The 15,902-nt window shown below is 43.6% G+C and overlaps 1 long non-coding RNA gene across 1 annotated transcript in view; it reads left to right on the top strand.

Annotated features, from left to right (window-relative positions):
- LOC117549206 overlaps window positions 1–15,902 on the top strand; it is a 103,325-nt gene that overhangs the window by 80,701 nt on the left and 6,722 nt on the right. The gene's annotated exons all lie outside the window — the stretch shown is intronic.

Genomic DNA, 15,902 nt, shown 5'->3' with positions numbered 1-15,902 from the left:
GGGAGATTCATGTGATTGGTTGTTGGTCGAGTTTCAGACACGCCCGCCGGCAAGCTTCAACGCACGCCGCCGTGTGGACGGGCCGTTACTTTGAAGGCACATTATACTACACACATGCGCACACACACACACACACACACGTTAATATGTTTGGTTTTGATATCAGTTTCTCTTTCTATTCTTCGGTCCCTATCTTCATATATCCGATCTCGTATTTTCCTTCTCTTTCTTTACCATTCTGTTGTCCTCTCTCTCTCTCTCTCTCTCGCTCTCTCGCTCTCTCTCTCTCTCTTTCTTTCTTTCTTTCTGTTCGTCTCTCTCACCCTTTCTTTCTTTCTTTCTCTTCGTCTCTCTCACCCTTTCCATCTTTTTACCTTTCTTTTGCTTTGGTTCTTACAGGACTCTGTAGTGCCACTGCTCTTCTCAGTCAGCCATTTGATCATTAATTTATCACAGATCTAGCAGTTTGTTTGACAGGTGCAAGTGCTTTCATCTGACTAGTGCCAGGCATTGCTGAAAGAGCGAGGTAACCCAGACCTATATGTTGAGTAAGTAGGGGAGCTTGGAGCTGAATAGACCAATAGGTCTCCCTGCAGAATGAGCGACTGTGCCAACATAGGCCTTCTGGCTAACTGGGCAAGTGAGCTGGCCCGTAAACCAAGACGGTCATCAAGGCAGTCAAACAGGCCTGCAATGTAGCATGTCGAGCCGAACAGCAGAGAGGGGAGTCCAGTAGGTGCTGGTCCCCTTCTTACTCTCTGACATACTGCTGTATGAAGCCACATGTCTGTATTCCAGGTGCAGGCATGATGTGGAGATCTACTCAATGCTGGAGCATCTGCACTTCTAGGAAAGGCTCTACTTTTCACTCTCAGTCCTAAGAAAGGATATCACGAGAACCGATACTTCAGTAACAATTCGATGCCAAATTTGTGAAAACATGATGTGACTCACTTGTCTATAGTACCGCAAGATTAAAAGTTTCTGTAGTTCAGGGAATTATAAGAAATATGCTGTGGACTTGGGGAACTCACTATCAATATGTCTAGAGAGGAAGTAACCTATTTTCACCCTGATGTTTGTTACCATGTGAAAGAAAAAAGTTTTGAAGCCAGTCATACGAAAGCCAGTTAACATCCTCTGTTAGCTGTTAGCATCCGGTGAATGGAAGTTCAATAGAGTTGTATTAGGGTGCGTTCGGTGTGTAAAGATTGTTCAAACGTAGTCTTGTAAAATTTCACTTTCTTTGCTAAACTTCAATAAAACATGTTTGAATGAGATGTATTATGGTTTTACTATTTTAACAACCACTAGTAATTAGGGATGGGTATCGTTTGAAATGTATCGATTCCGATTCTGATTCCGGTTCTGCTTATCGATTCCGGTTCTTATCGATTCCCTGTTTCGATTCCAAAATTGTAAAAGAAAGAGGTCAAACGTTTAGATAACAAAATATCTTTATTCTTTTAAGCTTTAACTGAAATGTTTACAAATAAAAAAATTAGGGCTGTCAAGTTAATGCGTTAATAACGCGTTAACGCAAAAAAAATAAAATAACGCCACTAATTATTTTAACGCGATTAACGCATGTGTACTTTTTTTTCCTCGGCCGCCCCGTAGTTTCAGAGCGCATCGAGTTTAAAATACCATCTACAAGCTGATGCTGACAGCCCCGCTCCTGCCGCCCGCTTGTGGCAGACCACACTTCCACGCTCACCGGCAGGCACCGACTGGCTGTTGGGAGGACCGGGAGGGTGTGTGTACGTGTGGCTCGAGCGAGCGAGAGACCTTACGTGCATTGTTGTTGTTAGCATCTGGTGCTAGCTAGCTGCGCTAACGGCTATAAGGAGCTGTTCAAATGAAAACAGAGGAGCGACATTTCGCCACAACTGCGCCGAGCACTTGACTTTATGCAGGAAGCCAGACAGTGGGACATCGTACGAAAAGTCAACACGGATAGTGTGCAACATGATCGCAGCGTCCAGGCAGCTCCCGTTCGAGCATATGCCTTGAGTTGCACAAGTTGAGTTGCACAAAGTTGAGTTGAGCAACACACACACACACACACACTCTCTCTCTCTCTCTCTCTCTCTCTCTCTCTCTCTCTCTCTCTCTCTCTCTCTCTCTCTCTCTCTCTCTCTATCTCTCTCTCTCGCTCTATCTCTCTCTCTCTCTCTCTCTCTCTCTCTCTCTCTCTCTCTCTCTCTCTCTCTCACACACACACAATTTGTATTGTATGAGAGAGGTTCCAGATTGAATTGAGGCGAATATTTGTAATGTTCAGAAGTTGTTGTGTTTAATATTCATGAGAATTATTTGTCATTGTTCAAATGATAATAAACATTAGCATAAAGCATATTTGTCCACTCATATGTTGATAAGAGTATTAAAAACTTGAAAAATATTCCTCTAAGGTACATTTAGAACAGATAAAAAATGTGCGATTAATTTGCGATTAATCGCGATTAACTATTTTAATCGACTGACAGCCCTAAAAAAAATATACATGCAATACAAATGTATTGCACAATAGCTGTGCTTTATTTTAATTGAGCTATGGCTTTGGCAAGCTATTAACAAGCATTACACTGTGCCTTGTCTTTTTCTTTTTTAGTGTAGTGGAGACTCACTTTAGAGCGTTTACAGCGACCCATCTTTGGTGTTATGAAGTGACTGAGCTCGTGAACTGTCTACGGGAGGGCGGGGGGAGCCTCGCTGCGGGGCAACTGTGGACCTCTGTCGCCTGTCAGCGCAACTTACATGATGCCGTTTAAAAAAATGAAGGGCGGTGCCGGCCGTCAGCGTACCGAGCCGGCCGTCAACGGCCTGCTGACGACCGGCCGTTCTGTGATTCTCCAGAACACACAGATGGCCAGTCCGCCTACCCTGTATTCCACCGGGTCACCGCGGCGCAGACGGACCCGGTGGAATACAGGGTCTACCGTGTTTAGGAACCGTTAAGCAGAACCGGAATTGTGTATTTTGTATGGGTACCCGGTACCCGACATTTTCTTATCGGTTCTCACTTGGAACCGAGTTTCGGTTCCCAACCCTACTAGTAATAGAGTAGTAACCCCCAAAAAGTTACAACCTCAGCAGAACGCAGCTCACCTCCCTTCTTCCAGTACTTTCACATCTGCCCTTTAAACAATTCACTTTCTCTCCTATGACAAGGTGAGGGAGTAGCTTGTTACCATGCCCTGGTTACCATGACCGAAACCTTCAAAACGTTTGGTTGGTGAGAAGACCTCATAAACCTAACACTAGGATGGGTCAAATGCAGAGAAACCATTTCGTCACATAGTACCTGTACTGTGTAATGACAATAATGATAACAAATATATATATGACAGTCTTGTAAACGGGATATTCTCGGGTAACATTGTCATTGTTTTCTCTCCTATCCCATATTCAATAGTGAGTTTTTCAGTTTTTAAGGTCTTACCATACTCCTTATACTGTTTTCACATCCCAGCACTGAGTTACATGAAAGCCATTGCCTCACGATTTAATAAAAAAAAGTAAACGTGTTCTGTAGTGTCATACTTCAATGTTTCTTTCATTGTCCCTCAGAAAGTTGCACATTTTAATATTTTTTGAAAATTATCATAAAACCCAAAATGAAGTCTGTCCGTCTTTCAGTCCGTCCAAGCATCTCTTTGTCTTATCTCTCTCCCCCTCTTTCACTTCAGCAGCAGATCATTAAAAACAGACTTCTTTCCAATATGCAATGGTTCTTCTGCTCTCTAAACTCACCACCAATTCTATTATTAAAGCATTATTTTGCGCAGCTATGAATAACATTGCTTATGTATTATTTATATACATATGTTTCATACTGGATGCTCTGTAAGACCTGCAAGCCAAGGATCTCAGAGGAGGCCTTTCACACCTTTCTTCATCCTGTCCTCCAGTGCAAATTCAGTTTATTTAAAAAAAAAAGAAAAAAGGACATACTTATTTGTTGGTCGAGATTGAATCTTGTTGTTTGAGTAATTTGCAGTACACTACCGAGTTGAACAGTCATACAAAGCCTTTCGATCTTTCTTCACTTTCCAGTAATATTGTAGTCCTCCTGTGTTTTCTCTCGTTCCAGCTTCTTGCTTTCTCTCCCCTCCCTCTATCCCCGGAATCAGGGTCTGCTGGGGCATTTTTAAGACAGAGGCTTCCTGGACTATTTTGGTATCAAAGCTTTGAGGCAGCAAGAGGCATGCTCTCTGAAGTTGACATGTAAGGAGAGGAGGGCCTTCCTCTTTCACTGGTTTGTAGGGGGCAATAGGAGGGGGGGGGGGTACTCAGTAGCCCTGCCAGCAGCGGTCTCTACTGGGGATATGAGCCTCAAACGCTCCCCTTCAAGCCCGGACCCTCCCAAGGCACTGGGGAGGCTTACGTTTCACATGTAGCTGACTGTGTGTGTGGATGTATGGTGCATGAATACATGTATGTGTTTGTGTGCTTACATTAGCACAAAGAACAGTCGGGGCTGAGCTTTGAGTGGCGGAACAAAATGCAATTGTTTCCAACATTTAACATTTATGACCTAAATAAAGCTCCACAAAGCATCTTCAAACATTGGCTTCCCCGAATAGCAGCAGCTGTAACTTTGTATTTTTTTTTAAATTGACAAACATGAATTGATGGTTGTCAATGTGATTGCATTGAGAAAGTCTAAACAAAATGTCCCTGTTGCAGATAGTGTTGGTCGCAGCCAGTTTGAGCTTTCCCTAGATGTGTTCTTATGAACTCCTAACCAGAACATGGTTTTGTCTTTCGGTCCAGATGCTCAATGTATCACTTTTATGTGTGAACAGTATGTTATTCATGAGCCAACCTGACAATAGAGATGAATATTACTACTGTTAAGTTGCTGAATGGGAATTTAGTTTCAGTGCAGCTCCATTTTCAGGATGATTAGATGTTTTGTTTTTACATAAAAGTCTTGCCTGCAGCTTTAATGTGAATGTAACCAGCTCCAGCCCCATGTGGTAGACTGTTGTCCAGATGACCTCTTTTAGTCCAGCCTGCAGAGGATCTGACTGTGACTCAGTCTGACCTGGCTAGTCTCTCTACCAACACACTGCTCTCCGATTCATCTGCTGCCAACCCCTTCAAGTTATTCATCTGGAAGAAATATGCATTCATCATTGTATTTTTAATCACACCAAATAGATAGACAAAGAGAATGCCTTAGGGAGAGGGGGAGCAATCTACAATTCCCAGAGCTCAGATGGTATTCCTGCCCTGCATCGCCAAACATTCTCCAAATTGACTCTGAATGAATTTATTTTTAATGTCATCTACCTCAGAGAATAGAGATGGTGTGCCTGAGTTTGTGTGTGTTTGTGCGCTTGTCTGTCTGCAGTGTAATGGCGTGTTTCTGTGTGTGTTGGCCTTTTTTCCATGTGTGTATGTGCACCATGTATCAGTAATGCAATTGCACAGTGTACACGTTTACCTGAGTTCAAGTCTGGATACCAGTGTGTGTGGTTTTGTCTCTGGGTTTGTGTGCAACTGTTTTTTAGGAAATACACTGAAACATATAACCAGAAAGCAAGATTAGATAGTGACTTATCATAGCACTGAATAACAATTTGTTTTGCTCAAACTTAATCACGTTATGGAACAACACTGTTTTAATAGTTCCCCTCTAACCAAACTCACCACACAGTCATTAAAGTGTCCATTGCGTAATCCCTGTTTGACCCATCTCCGTCCCGATGAAAGCACGTTATTGTAGTGAAGCGGTTTGGCCTAGCCAGCCCCAAACAAACGAGCAAGCTCATCCCTCCATTCTCCATCCCATTGTATTCATTAATAAATTAAGTTATCAGCTCGTCTTGGTTCCAGCCTAATTGAGTCCCATTGCAGCCTTCTAAGTAGGACACGTACGGCTCCGACAAATGGAATGGTATCCGGCCCTCGGTCCTCTGGGCTATGCCTTGGCCCCGCACCCTGAAACACACTGCTTTGTTAGTGTGTGTGTGTGTGTGTGTGTGTGTGTGTGTGTGTGTGTCTTTCATCTGCTTTGAGCTATCTGTTGATTATCTCAGTACAGTGTCGTGATATTCTCAGTTAGCTGGGACGGATTGGATGGTGGGGGTCGCTCAGGGAAGATGGGAAGACAAGACAGAAGAGCACAGGGAGGAAGGGGACTTCCTGTTACCCCATAAAGGAGATGAGCCCTCGCAGTGTCTCTGCATATACACATACACCAATGAACACATTTGTGCACACACCGCAAACAGATGTGGGCTCACAGAAAAGGGAGGGTCTTCTATTGCTTAATGCCATTACATTACATTTTAAATAATGTTATGCAAATCAGAAATGACAGGAGATTATCTCCTTGGGACCTTGAAAGGGATTCGTCAGTTCTTATTCCAATAGCCCTGGAAAATAGCCCAGACGTCCTGAGTGGAGAAATATGGCAGGGCGTGACGGAGCCTGCCGCTGCTGAAAGAGGAGACCGTGAGAAAAAGCCCCAAGTGTTGGCTATTAAAATCAATTTACCCAGGAAGTCAATGAAGAGAAATCCCTTAGTAAAGGCACCTCCCAGGACAGCTCAGGGGTCCTGGAAGAGGAGCACAGGCGAGGAAGGAGGATGCTGCATGCCAAGGTGAAAGTAACACACACGAGTGAGGAGGAGATAAGGGAGGGTGAGGACCGGCTTTCATGATTTCCCCTTTATCTCTCGCACTGTGCGAAATGTTGATTTACCAAATGATTGTATGGGCTGTATGAACATATTTGGGTTTAAGAAAATGTATAAAGAAAGAATAATTAGACAGTATCAAGATGTCGGGTAATCTGTTTCGCTTATGGTAGATTGTTGTTGACTTTTGACTATATTGTGGGTTTCATTTGACTGTAATTATTGGTTGTAAGCAGCTGTGACTGACCATCAATTTTTAAATAAGGGGCAGGTAAAATAACACTTTATTCTCCCTGTTCCTTTCCAACATGGGCTACAAAAACTGCGACGATGTTTTGTTTTGTGATAAAGTGGAATAAAAAGATAGTTTTAAAGAGCCTCGTCTGATGTATGCTGCCTGGTGATACCTGGATGGAGAAGTTCTTTGTTGTAAGAGTTGGATGTGGGGGAGAAACAATGGATGCTGCTCTCAGGATTAAGTGGAGTGCCAGTATACTCACCCACATCATGTTGGGGGATGTTTCTCCACTGCTCATCACAAACATGGCACTCCATTTTCCACCACTACTGTCAACACCCCTTTTCCACTCACACTGCAGGTCAGAAGTGCGGCAGCCATGCTTGCAAAACAGCCAGTCTCAATATTATGTTAGGGACAGAGCCATCCATTACTGGGAAAACAAAGTCGTGTCTGTCTCCAGCGCTTTGGGCCAACAATTAAAGACATCACGCCAGCACAGGGGCACTAGAGGGGGGGTGCAGACCTTATCAGAGCCATTCCATCAAATATTGATGCACCTAATTGAGGTTTTTAGGCACTACAAAGCTTCCTGAAGAGTGTATGTGTTTTTATGGCAAAGTACAGTCCTGGTCTAGCGGAGCAGACAGCGAGAAGAGTGCAGTCTTGTGTGTAAATTGCATGCTATGTAGACTAACTGCAGGCAATTGCATGTTATTGAGATGGAAACTTGTACCAATGAAATTCTTCTCCCACGGATGGAAAGTATGTCAACACCACGTTATTGTAACGGACCCTGTTTTATGTTATATCTCAAAGAGAATCGATGAGGGACATTTGAAATTATGATCCTGTCATGGTATTTTGATTCTTTTATTTTTCGATATCCTCTCCTATTCTGTCAAACAGAAATAGCATCTGGGCTCCCTTCTGGTGTATACTGTATATTTTTCCATCTTTCTATTTCTCTCCCTCACTGTCTTTGTCATTTTGAGATAATGCAGGATTACGTTTCACATTTTTTTCCCTTGAAATACAAAACTTTGCTGCAGCAGTTCTTATCCCTCTCCGTCTCTCCGTGCTGGTCCCCGGTGACACCAGCCTGAGAATGGCAGCTTTAATTAGCAGGAAAACAAGTTGAGAATATTGATTTAAAAAAGTGCTCTCTTTTCTCCCCTTGGAAAAAACGACAAGAAAAAACTGTCTATGTGAAAACCTGTAGCCTTCAATTAAGTGGGGCTTGTAGGTGTGTGTGTTTTCATTTGGGCACAGTGTTCACTTGAAATGACACATTAAAGGCTGTGTTTTACTTCAATCAGACTGTGAAAATATACACACAGACCTAAGTGTCTCTTGAAGGGCTCCAATGTTGGCACACACACCCGGCACCATACAGTACCAGACAGATGGGCGGTATTTATCTTAGAATAAGAGCCATGTTCTCCTGCTCCAAGAAGGGAAAACACTGCCTTTCCCACTTTTGAAGACGACACGTGTCCTGGAATTCATGTCAGTCGATGTTCACAGGTCTCAAGTCTCACTTCTCCTCCCTAAGACTTTTTGTAAAGCATAATAATACTTATACAGCCTTTTTCTTCCCACATGCACACAACAGAAATCAGAGCTTTGCTCCTTGGCTCCATCCCCACGCTGGACTGTTGAACCAACTGCGTTACTGTTTATTTCCACTCACAATAAACCTACAGCGGTACATTTGATCTTGTTTGGTGAATAGTTGGTCCCTGTGGTAGAGCTTATCCCCTTTTTAATGCAAGGCCTATTTGGGGTTCTGATCTGGTGCTTAGGGCCAGGCAGTGTTGGGTATCAACGTAGGGACTGACTGGAGCTAGTGGTTGTAACACGCCATCCCAGAGGCTTTGGAAGTCATCCCGCTAATACAGACATGACTAAAGCTCCCTATCATCCCCCACAGAATGACACGGCACGGCTCCAAGACTTAACTCTTACAAAGAGCTTAAATATCTTAGATGTGTAATGCATAATGGAGGTGTATTCTGTACTTTGGGGCGCAGTATTCCCATCGCTTTGCTAGGATGAACTACAATAGTGTACCGGTTCGTTAACTGTATCACACAGCAGCGTCAACAGTGAGAAGTGCTTTTGCTTAGCTGAGAAATGAAAGGATATCCGCCACAACGACATTAAAAAGGTTAAGTGAATTACCAGGTATGTCCATTCCCTCTATTGTTAAAAGGGCATTTTACGTTGCTAGTGATATCCTCCTCTGTAGCCTAATAACATTTGTTTCTTTTTTTGTCTCCATCCCTGCGTGTGTGTGTTTGAGTGTGTGCCATGTGTTTCTCTGTTTGCATACACACTCAAGTTAGCTGAAAAGGGGGTTGGAAGCTCCCCTAGTGGCTCCTCCAGAGAATTACCTTAGAGGATACTGCTCTGCTCAGCAGCAAGTTAATGGCACGAAAAACAGCAAACACATTACTTTTTGTTTCTATATCAGCAGTCCAACTGTGTAGCTTCTATTTTTGTTTGCTTACATATATATATGTAGAGGGAAAGGCTTGTTTGTGAAACATTGTAAACCTACAAACAAGTGTGTAGGTATTTAGTGTTTGCAATTCAAGTACAATGTTCTCATCAACCACTACTAAATAAAATACATGTGTTAAGGGAGACGGTTGTTTATTTTCATACACATGATTTTCAACTTGCAAGATGGTAATTTGTTTTCCTTCTCAACAACTATGATTCATACCAATACATTCTGTGTTGTTCAGAGACCAGTAGTAGAGCTTTAGAGCTTTAGAGATCAGTAAATAATAATATGATCTGCTCTTTTTTTAAACTAAGTTATTAATGTTTTACTGTGTATTGAAACTCAGTTGAATCCATCCAGTATTATTGGGACTTCCTTGCAGGCAAAGCCAAGAAACACGATCTTAAAGCATCTTTTGGTAGTGCTTAAAGGTGGGGTAGGTACGTTTTGAGAAACCGGCTCGAGATACACTTTTTGTTATATTCCATGGAATGCTCTTAACATCCCGATAGCAATGAATATCTGAAGTGCTTTGACAATAAATCTCATCTGTGGAAGCCGTGGCGCTGTAAAAAGCACGACCAATCATTTTAGCCGGCCCGGCTAAAGTAACTGGATGGCCTACCTGCCTGTCAGCCTTCCATCGGGGCACAAACTTATCTCGTGCCCTCATTGGTCATGTGCGCGTTCGTGTGTGTTGGAGGAGGGGCTCTGGAAGGAAGTGGCAGATTTCTTCCGGCTGTGTATTTTCAAATTCTAGCGCACTCGAGCTGGTTTCTCCATTCTTACCTACCCTACCTTTAATTAACGCTTCACAGTGCGGTTGATCAGAAGACAATGGACTTCCACAGAACGTGTGTCTGGTGATTGTAGATCCAGTTGAGCTGTAAGAAGTCCTTGCCTCTGATTAATTAAATCAAGATGAGATTTATGGAGACATACAGGAAGTTAAATGTGTGTCAGTGTGTGTTTGAACGTGGTCCTACGGCTGTGTACATGTTAATTAAGCCTTTGGCTAAGCACAAAGTAGTGCATCGTCTCTAGCATACGACCCCTGCAGCGAAGAGTCTCCCTTGGCAGGATATTACTGATAAGGCTATGATGACTGGTTTTCTATGCTTCTCCTTCCATTTGTTTTGATCTGTAAGTAGTGTAACATCACATGTGTATATGTGAGTAGAGGGTAGCAGTGAGGGAGGTGCCTTCCTGATGTGTTTCTTCTAAATCGATTACTTGCTTCCTATTGTTTCATCATCTTGTTCTTCCTCGTTGCATGTGCTGTGCTGCCGACCGGCTGATTGTATCAGGAAGCGGTCAGAAGCCCACGATATTTCAATTTCATTGGATTTAAAGATGACTGGGAGGAGGTGTGCACATTAGCGCCTCAATACAATCGCATTTGTCAGCATGATCCTTTTTAAGTGCATTTCAATTAAGCCGTGATTCTTTGATTGTATTATGCCCCGGCAAAATGCTCTCTGCTGGTTGAACAAGCTCTGTCTAATGTACACAATTTAATTTCCTTAATTGAGCTAACGTGCTTTTCATATCCTAATTCGTAGAATAATCTTTGATTCCTGTATGTGCTGCGGGAGGCTTTTAATGAAAGAGGGCAGCCTAAAAACATCTGTTAGACCCATGATTAAATCATCCGCATAACATCTGCATTTATGAGGGTGTTAGCCTGCTGCCTGGCCCTTTATCTATTTTGGGCAATTATCTTGTGTGACTGTAGTTATACAAGATATTAATATAGACGTGTTTGTGAGGTTGCCCCTTCTCCCCTGCACTGATGACTGTCACCTGGCTTTGTTTCCACAGAGAACTATGGCTATTGATACAATGTACAAGAAGTCTCCTTTAAACAAAAGGAGGGGAAGATGCTTTGTTCTTAGTTTGAGCTGTGTGCATACGCTATTTGTGTAGACTCCTCTTCTGAAAGGTGGGAGACATGTTCAGCAAATCCTGTTTTCTCTTTGGCAAGTGGTTAGATAATTGATTAAGCTGTTAAATACACACACAGACGTCAGACTCGCACACACCGTGCTCATATACATCCTCGACACAGGCATGTGGTACACGGTGTTTCCATACCTGCTGGCTTCACACAGTGTCGCTGGAGTACCAGCAGAGTGAAACAGAGTACCTCTTCCTTCCTCCCTCCTCATTCCCTCCCTCACCACCTAACATCAGACCCATGTTATCAAGAATCACACGGAATAGGGTATCAAATGAAACGCCATCTTCCGCTTCCCTCTACCCCCGGTCCTTCCTTCTCGCAGGTCTTCCTGTTGGCTTGGTCATCTGTCCATTAAGACGGGGTGAGTCAGTCACCTGCCTTTTGGCCCCCTCATCGTATGACACACGGTGGCACAGCACGGCTGTCATCGCCTCCACCCAGCCTGGATCAGGTGACCAGATTATCTCCCCGCCGGCTTCCATTTCCCACATTCTCATGTGCAACCCTGAAAACAGATCACTCACAATCGGGATGAAACCAAGCGAATGAGCAACCAGTCTGTGACTTCTGAGACATGTGTCAGAGAAATGCTCAGGTCAGACCGTGTTGACTCAAAGGTCTTGGCATTGTGTTTAGAGTTTGATGGGCGATGTTCCAAAGTGAGTAATGCTTCTTGTCAAGGGTACACCTCTCTGAGCTGGAAAGCATGTTGTTTGGGGTGTTGGCATGGCCTGGTGGTTAGAGAGATTGTTGGGTATCTGGAAGAACACAGGTTCAATCTGAGGCTGCAGCGACCACTGTGACCATCCTGTCCAATCGCAGTTACCAAGGCATGGCACACATGTGAGTAACATGTCTGCTGCCTTCAGGGATCCCTCAGAGTTGTCAGCCACAAAGCAACATTTTCTCTACCTTTTTGTTTGTGGTTTTCTATTGGGTCATTTGAAATGGTTGCAGATCACTGATAATTGAACTTGTGACAAAGACTCTCAATGTTGTTGTGTGTTCTGTGAAGAGCTTGTTCTTACAATGGGACTCATGTAGAAAAATAATTTACATATATCATCTCTCTTTTGTTCTAATCCGCAATTTCTATTTTTTGTTTTGTGTATCCATTGATTTCTAGGATTAATAAATGTTTTCCCATTTTTGCTTTTTCTTGTAAGAGACAATAGAGCTTATCAAGATAAAGACACAAATCATTGTTATCGTAAAGTTAGTAAAAAAACCTTGAATATCTTATGATCAAATTTAGATTATTATGTTTTAGAGACATTTTATTATTATTTATATATTATTAATAATTGTACGATTACATTCAAAAGCTGTCAATTGGGCCCAATTGGATATACATTGCTTACACACTCTGGACACCAAGGCCTTGTTTTTTTCTGTAACTCTGATTCTGACTCAAGAAACTCACATTTTACTTTAAGTTACATTTACTCGCCCTTAATATCACTACCGCTAAATATATTTTTATTGGCATCCCTCCAATTATTGTGTAATTCACAGAGGATTTGCTCACAACAACAAATACACAAGAAATATGCCTATCTAGTGTTGAGTTCAACATAAACTATGCGATCAATACATTTACACTTAGCCAGATGATACAACAGTATGATATTCTAATTAAAAAAGGATGCCTATTCTGTATTCGAATGAAAGGTCAAAGGGTCAACGCAGACGAAAGGAGTTGTCTAAGTTCAGCCAGATGTTGTTTGTTTTATTGTGTCACAGCAATGCCATGTCATTCATTACACGCCTCTGTGGTCGGGGACAGATGAGTGTCTTCAGAGCGTAGCCACACCCAGGGATAGGGCTAATTGCCGCTGTAGTGCCATTGTCTTTAAAGCCCCATTTTGTGGCTGCTGTGCTAAGTGGTGCAGCAACAAGGGACACATGGATGCATGCTGGCAGTGCCCTTCATGTGGTGGGCTCTAGTTTTGTTTCTGATTATGGAACATCATTTTGTTTCTTCCGTCTCTCATCTTGTGTTTTTCTTGCTGTCTCTCTGTGTGCCTGGTCTGTTTTAACTGCCTGGGTTTGGCTCTCTATGTGCGGTGCTGTGTGCCTGCATGGAGGTTGTCCCTGCCTCACTGGTGCCCACATTAGGGAAAAACTTCTCCTAACCGCTGAACCCACCCAGAACCTTTCTGCCTCAGGCTCGTTTTCCCCTCTGCGACTTGACTTTTATTCCGGCCGCAAAGAAAACTTGCAGCCAACTAATAACTGCAGGAGTGATCCACAGCAATATCCCCTCAAGGTAGAATGATTGACATTCTCAAACAATACATCACTCCAAAGAATTCTCATTAAATGTGTTTGGCTCTGTGTGGTTAGCATTGCAAAAGAGGAATTATCTGCTCCGTCTGGCTGCGTTTGATGGTGCATATTCCCCCAGGACCGAGCCTGTGAGAACATCTTGTCTAGCTACTCCTCACTTTAATGTGTGAAATGTTTTTGGCAGATGCTCCAGTAAAAGTCCAGTTCCAACTCTTTTAGTCTCCTGTGTTCTCCCTGTAGACAAATCACAGCGCCAGTTTGTGTAGCGATCTGTCCTGGTGTAGCGGAGTGCAGAAATCTGACCAGTGCAGACGCAGCCGAGTCCCCTCTGTTGTGCTATTATCAGCTGAGTGTTATTACCCCTCTTTGCACAGGAACATATGCCTTGATTTCCATCGACCGGTCCCCGAATCAAAGCTTTTAAAAATCTGAGACACCTTTTACTTAAGAGCAAAAGCATGCATTTTATGTTTTGACATGGTCATATTGATTGGGGTGGTGGGGGGACGGGTGGAGTGGGATGGGAAAGGAGGTGTGGGGTGGTGTTGACCTCTCTCTAGTTCTTTCTCCTCCAATCTTCGCGCTTCTCTCCTTTGCGCTGCCAGTGTCTGGTAACACTGCCATCCTTAATGGCTTTCCTGTGCTCTACGTCCCCCAACCCCCCCCCCCCCTCCCCCTCCCCGCTCATCCACATCTCTCTTGCATCCCCTCCACCTCCCCCTCCCTCTTGTCTTTGGAAGCCCCCTTTGCACTGTGCACTTTTTTCCCCCCACTAATCAATACGCAGTGCTTCCCCCCCCCCCTGTCCACACCCAACGTCACTCACATTTGGCCCGCTGATAAATTATGGATGGGGGCCTCTCACATCACATCTAAAATGTCCATTGTGTTTGTCAATGGATGATCGATACTTCACCTCGCCTCATCCTCAAAGCCCCCCGTGCCTCTGCTCTGTTTCCACTTTCATCCCATGTCTCTTCTACAATTTTTTGTTTGTTTATGATTTTGGCTTGCTGGAAGTGATTCTGGTGCCGGGGTCTCTAGGGTTGTAACTAGCCGAAAATCATCAAATAAAAATGCATCCCTACTTCTCTTTTACCTCGCCTTGTCACCCTGCCACTTTCATCCCTAACCTTGCCTTTGCCTCCCACTCTTCCTCGTTCCAAAATGTCGCTAACATGTGTCGACACTGGCTTCAGACAAAACACCGGAGTTTGAAATCTGCATTTCTCGTCGGCAGCTTTTGTCTACCCCCACACCCTGAGCATTGTGAAGGCAAATCAACACTTGGGTGGATGTTTTGAAGTGTGAAGAGAATTTCAAGAATGAGAGAGACTTTAAACCGACAAACATGCCCTTAGCTGTCATTCCTCACTGGACTTTATTTAGCTGTCAGGGTTTTCTCTTTAATGTATATACAGCAGGTACTCGTATAACCTCCACCATTAACAGAAAAGGAGAACCCGTTCACTTTCACACGCACTTACATACATCCACATGTCTCAGCTTTTGTTTCTCACACTTATACCCTCAACTCTCTCACTTTCTCTCTTCCTCGCACATATACAAACCGCACTGGGTCACAGCGGTGTTGGGGGTGTAACCTAAGTGGCTTTGGGCTTATCGCGGCCTATGGTTCAGCTGTGATCTCTGGCCCTGAGCGGCACCTGCTCGTCACACCAGATCTCACCTCCCACCTGCTGACGAGAGAAACTATGCTGCCTAATAACTTCAGCGGCGGCGGCTCCCTGCCTCCTTTTCCATGACCACTTAACCCCTGACACAGCTTTTTAAGTGAAGGTCTGGTATGTGTCTGCCAGCCTCAGCTTGGCAGCGAGACTTCGTGCCATTACCGTAAGTAACATGCAATCTCCTGTCAGCAGCGAGGCAGAAATCTACTTTAAACTACTACTCTTGAGAAGTTGGACCTTTTCCACATTTCTGTGTAAAAAGTCATTCCTGGCACTATGAATGCATCATCGTGATTTGATGGCCTGGCCCTAAGTGGCCAATGTCATTTTCCTAGCCTTTGTCTGAACTTTTTTGGCCAGCAGAGAAGTTACATCAGCAACAACAATGGCAAAGTACAAGAGGAATACACCATTCAGAAACACTAGCCAATCTTTACTGCTGTTTTCACTATGTTTCCATCTTTTATTGTATGCTCATAAAATAAAAAGTCTACAAATCTTCCTTTGCAGACTACTTGTGTTGGCTTTACCGTGGCCTGTAAAAATCAAAAACAAAACCA

This window comes from Gymnodraco acuticeps, unplaced genomic scaffold (assembly GCF_902827175.1).
Source record: "Gymnodraco acuticeps unplaced genomic scaffold, fGymAcu1.1, whole genome shotgun sequence".
Lineage (NCBI taxonomy): Eukaryota > Metazoa > Chordata > Actinopteri > Perciformes > Bathydraconidae > Gymnodraco > Gymnodraco acuticeps.
Note: the sequence above shows the minus strand (reverse complement) of the source record. Positions and strands in the feature narration are given on the sequence as shown.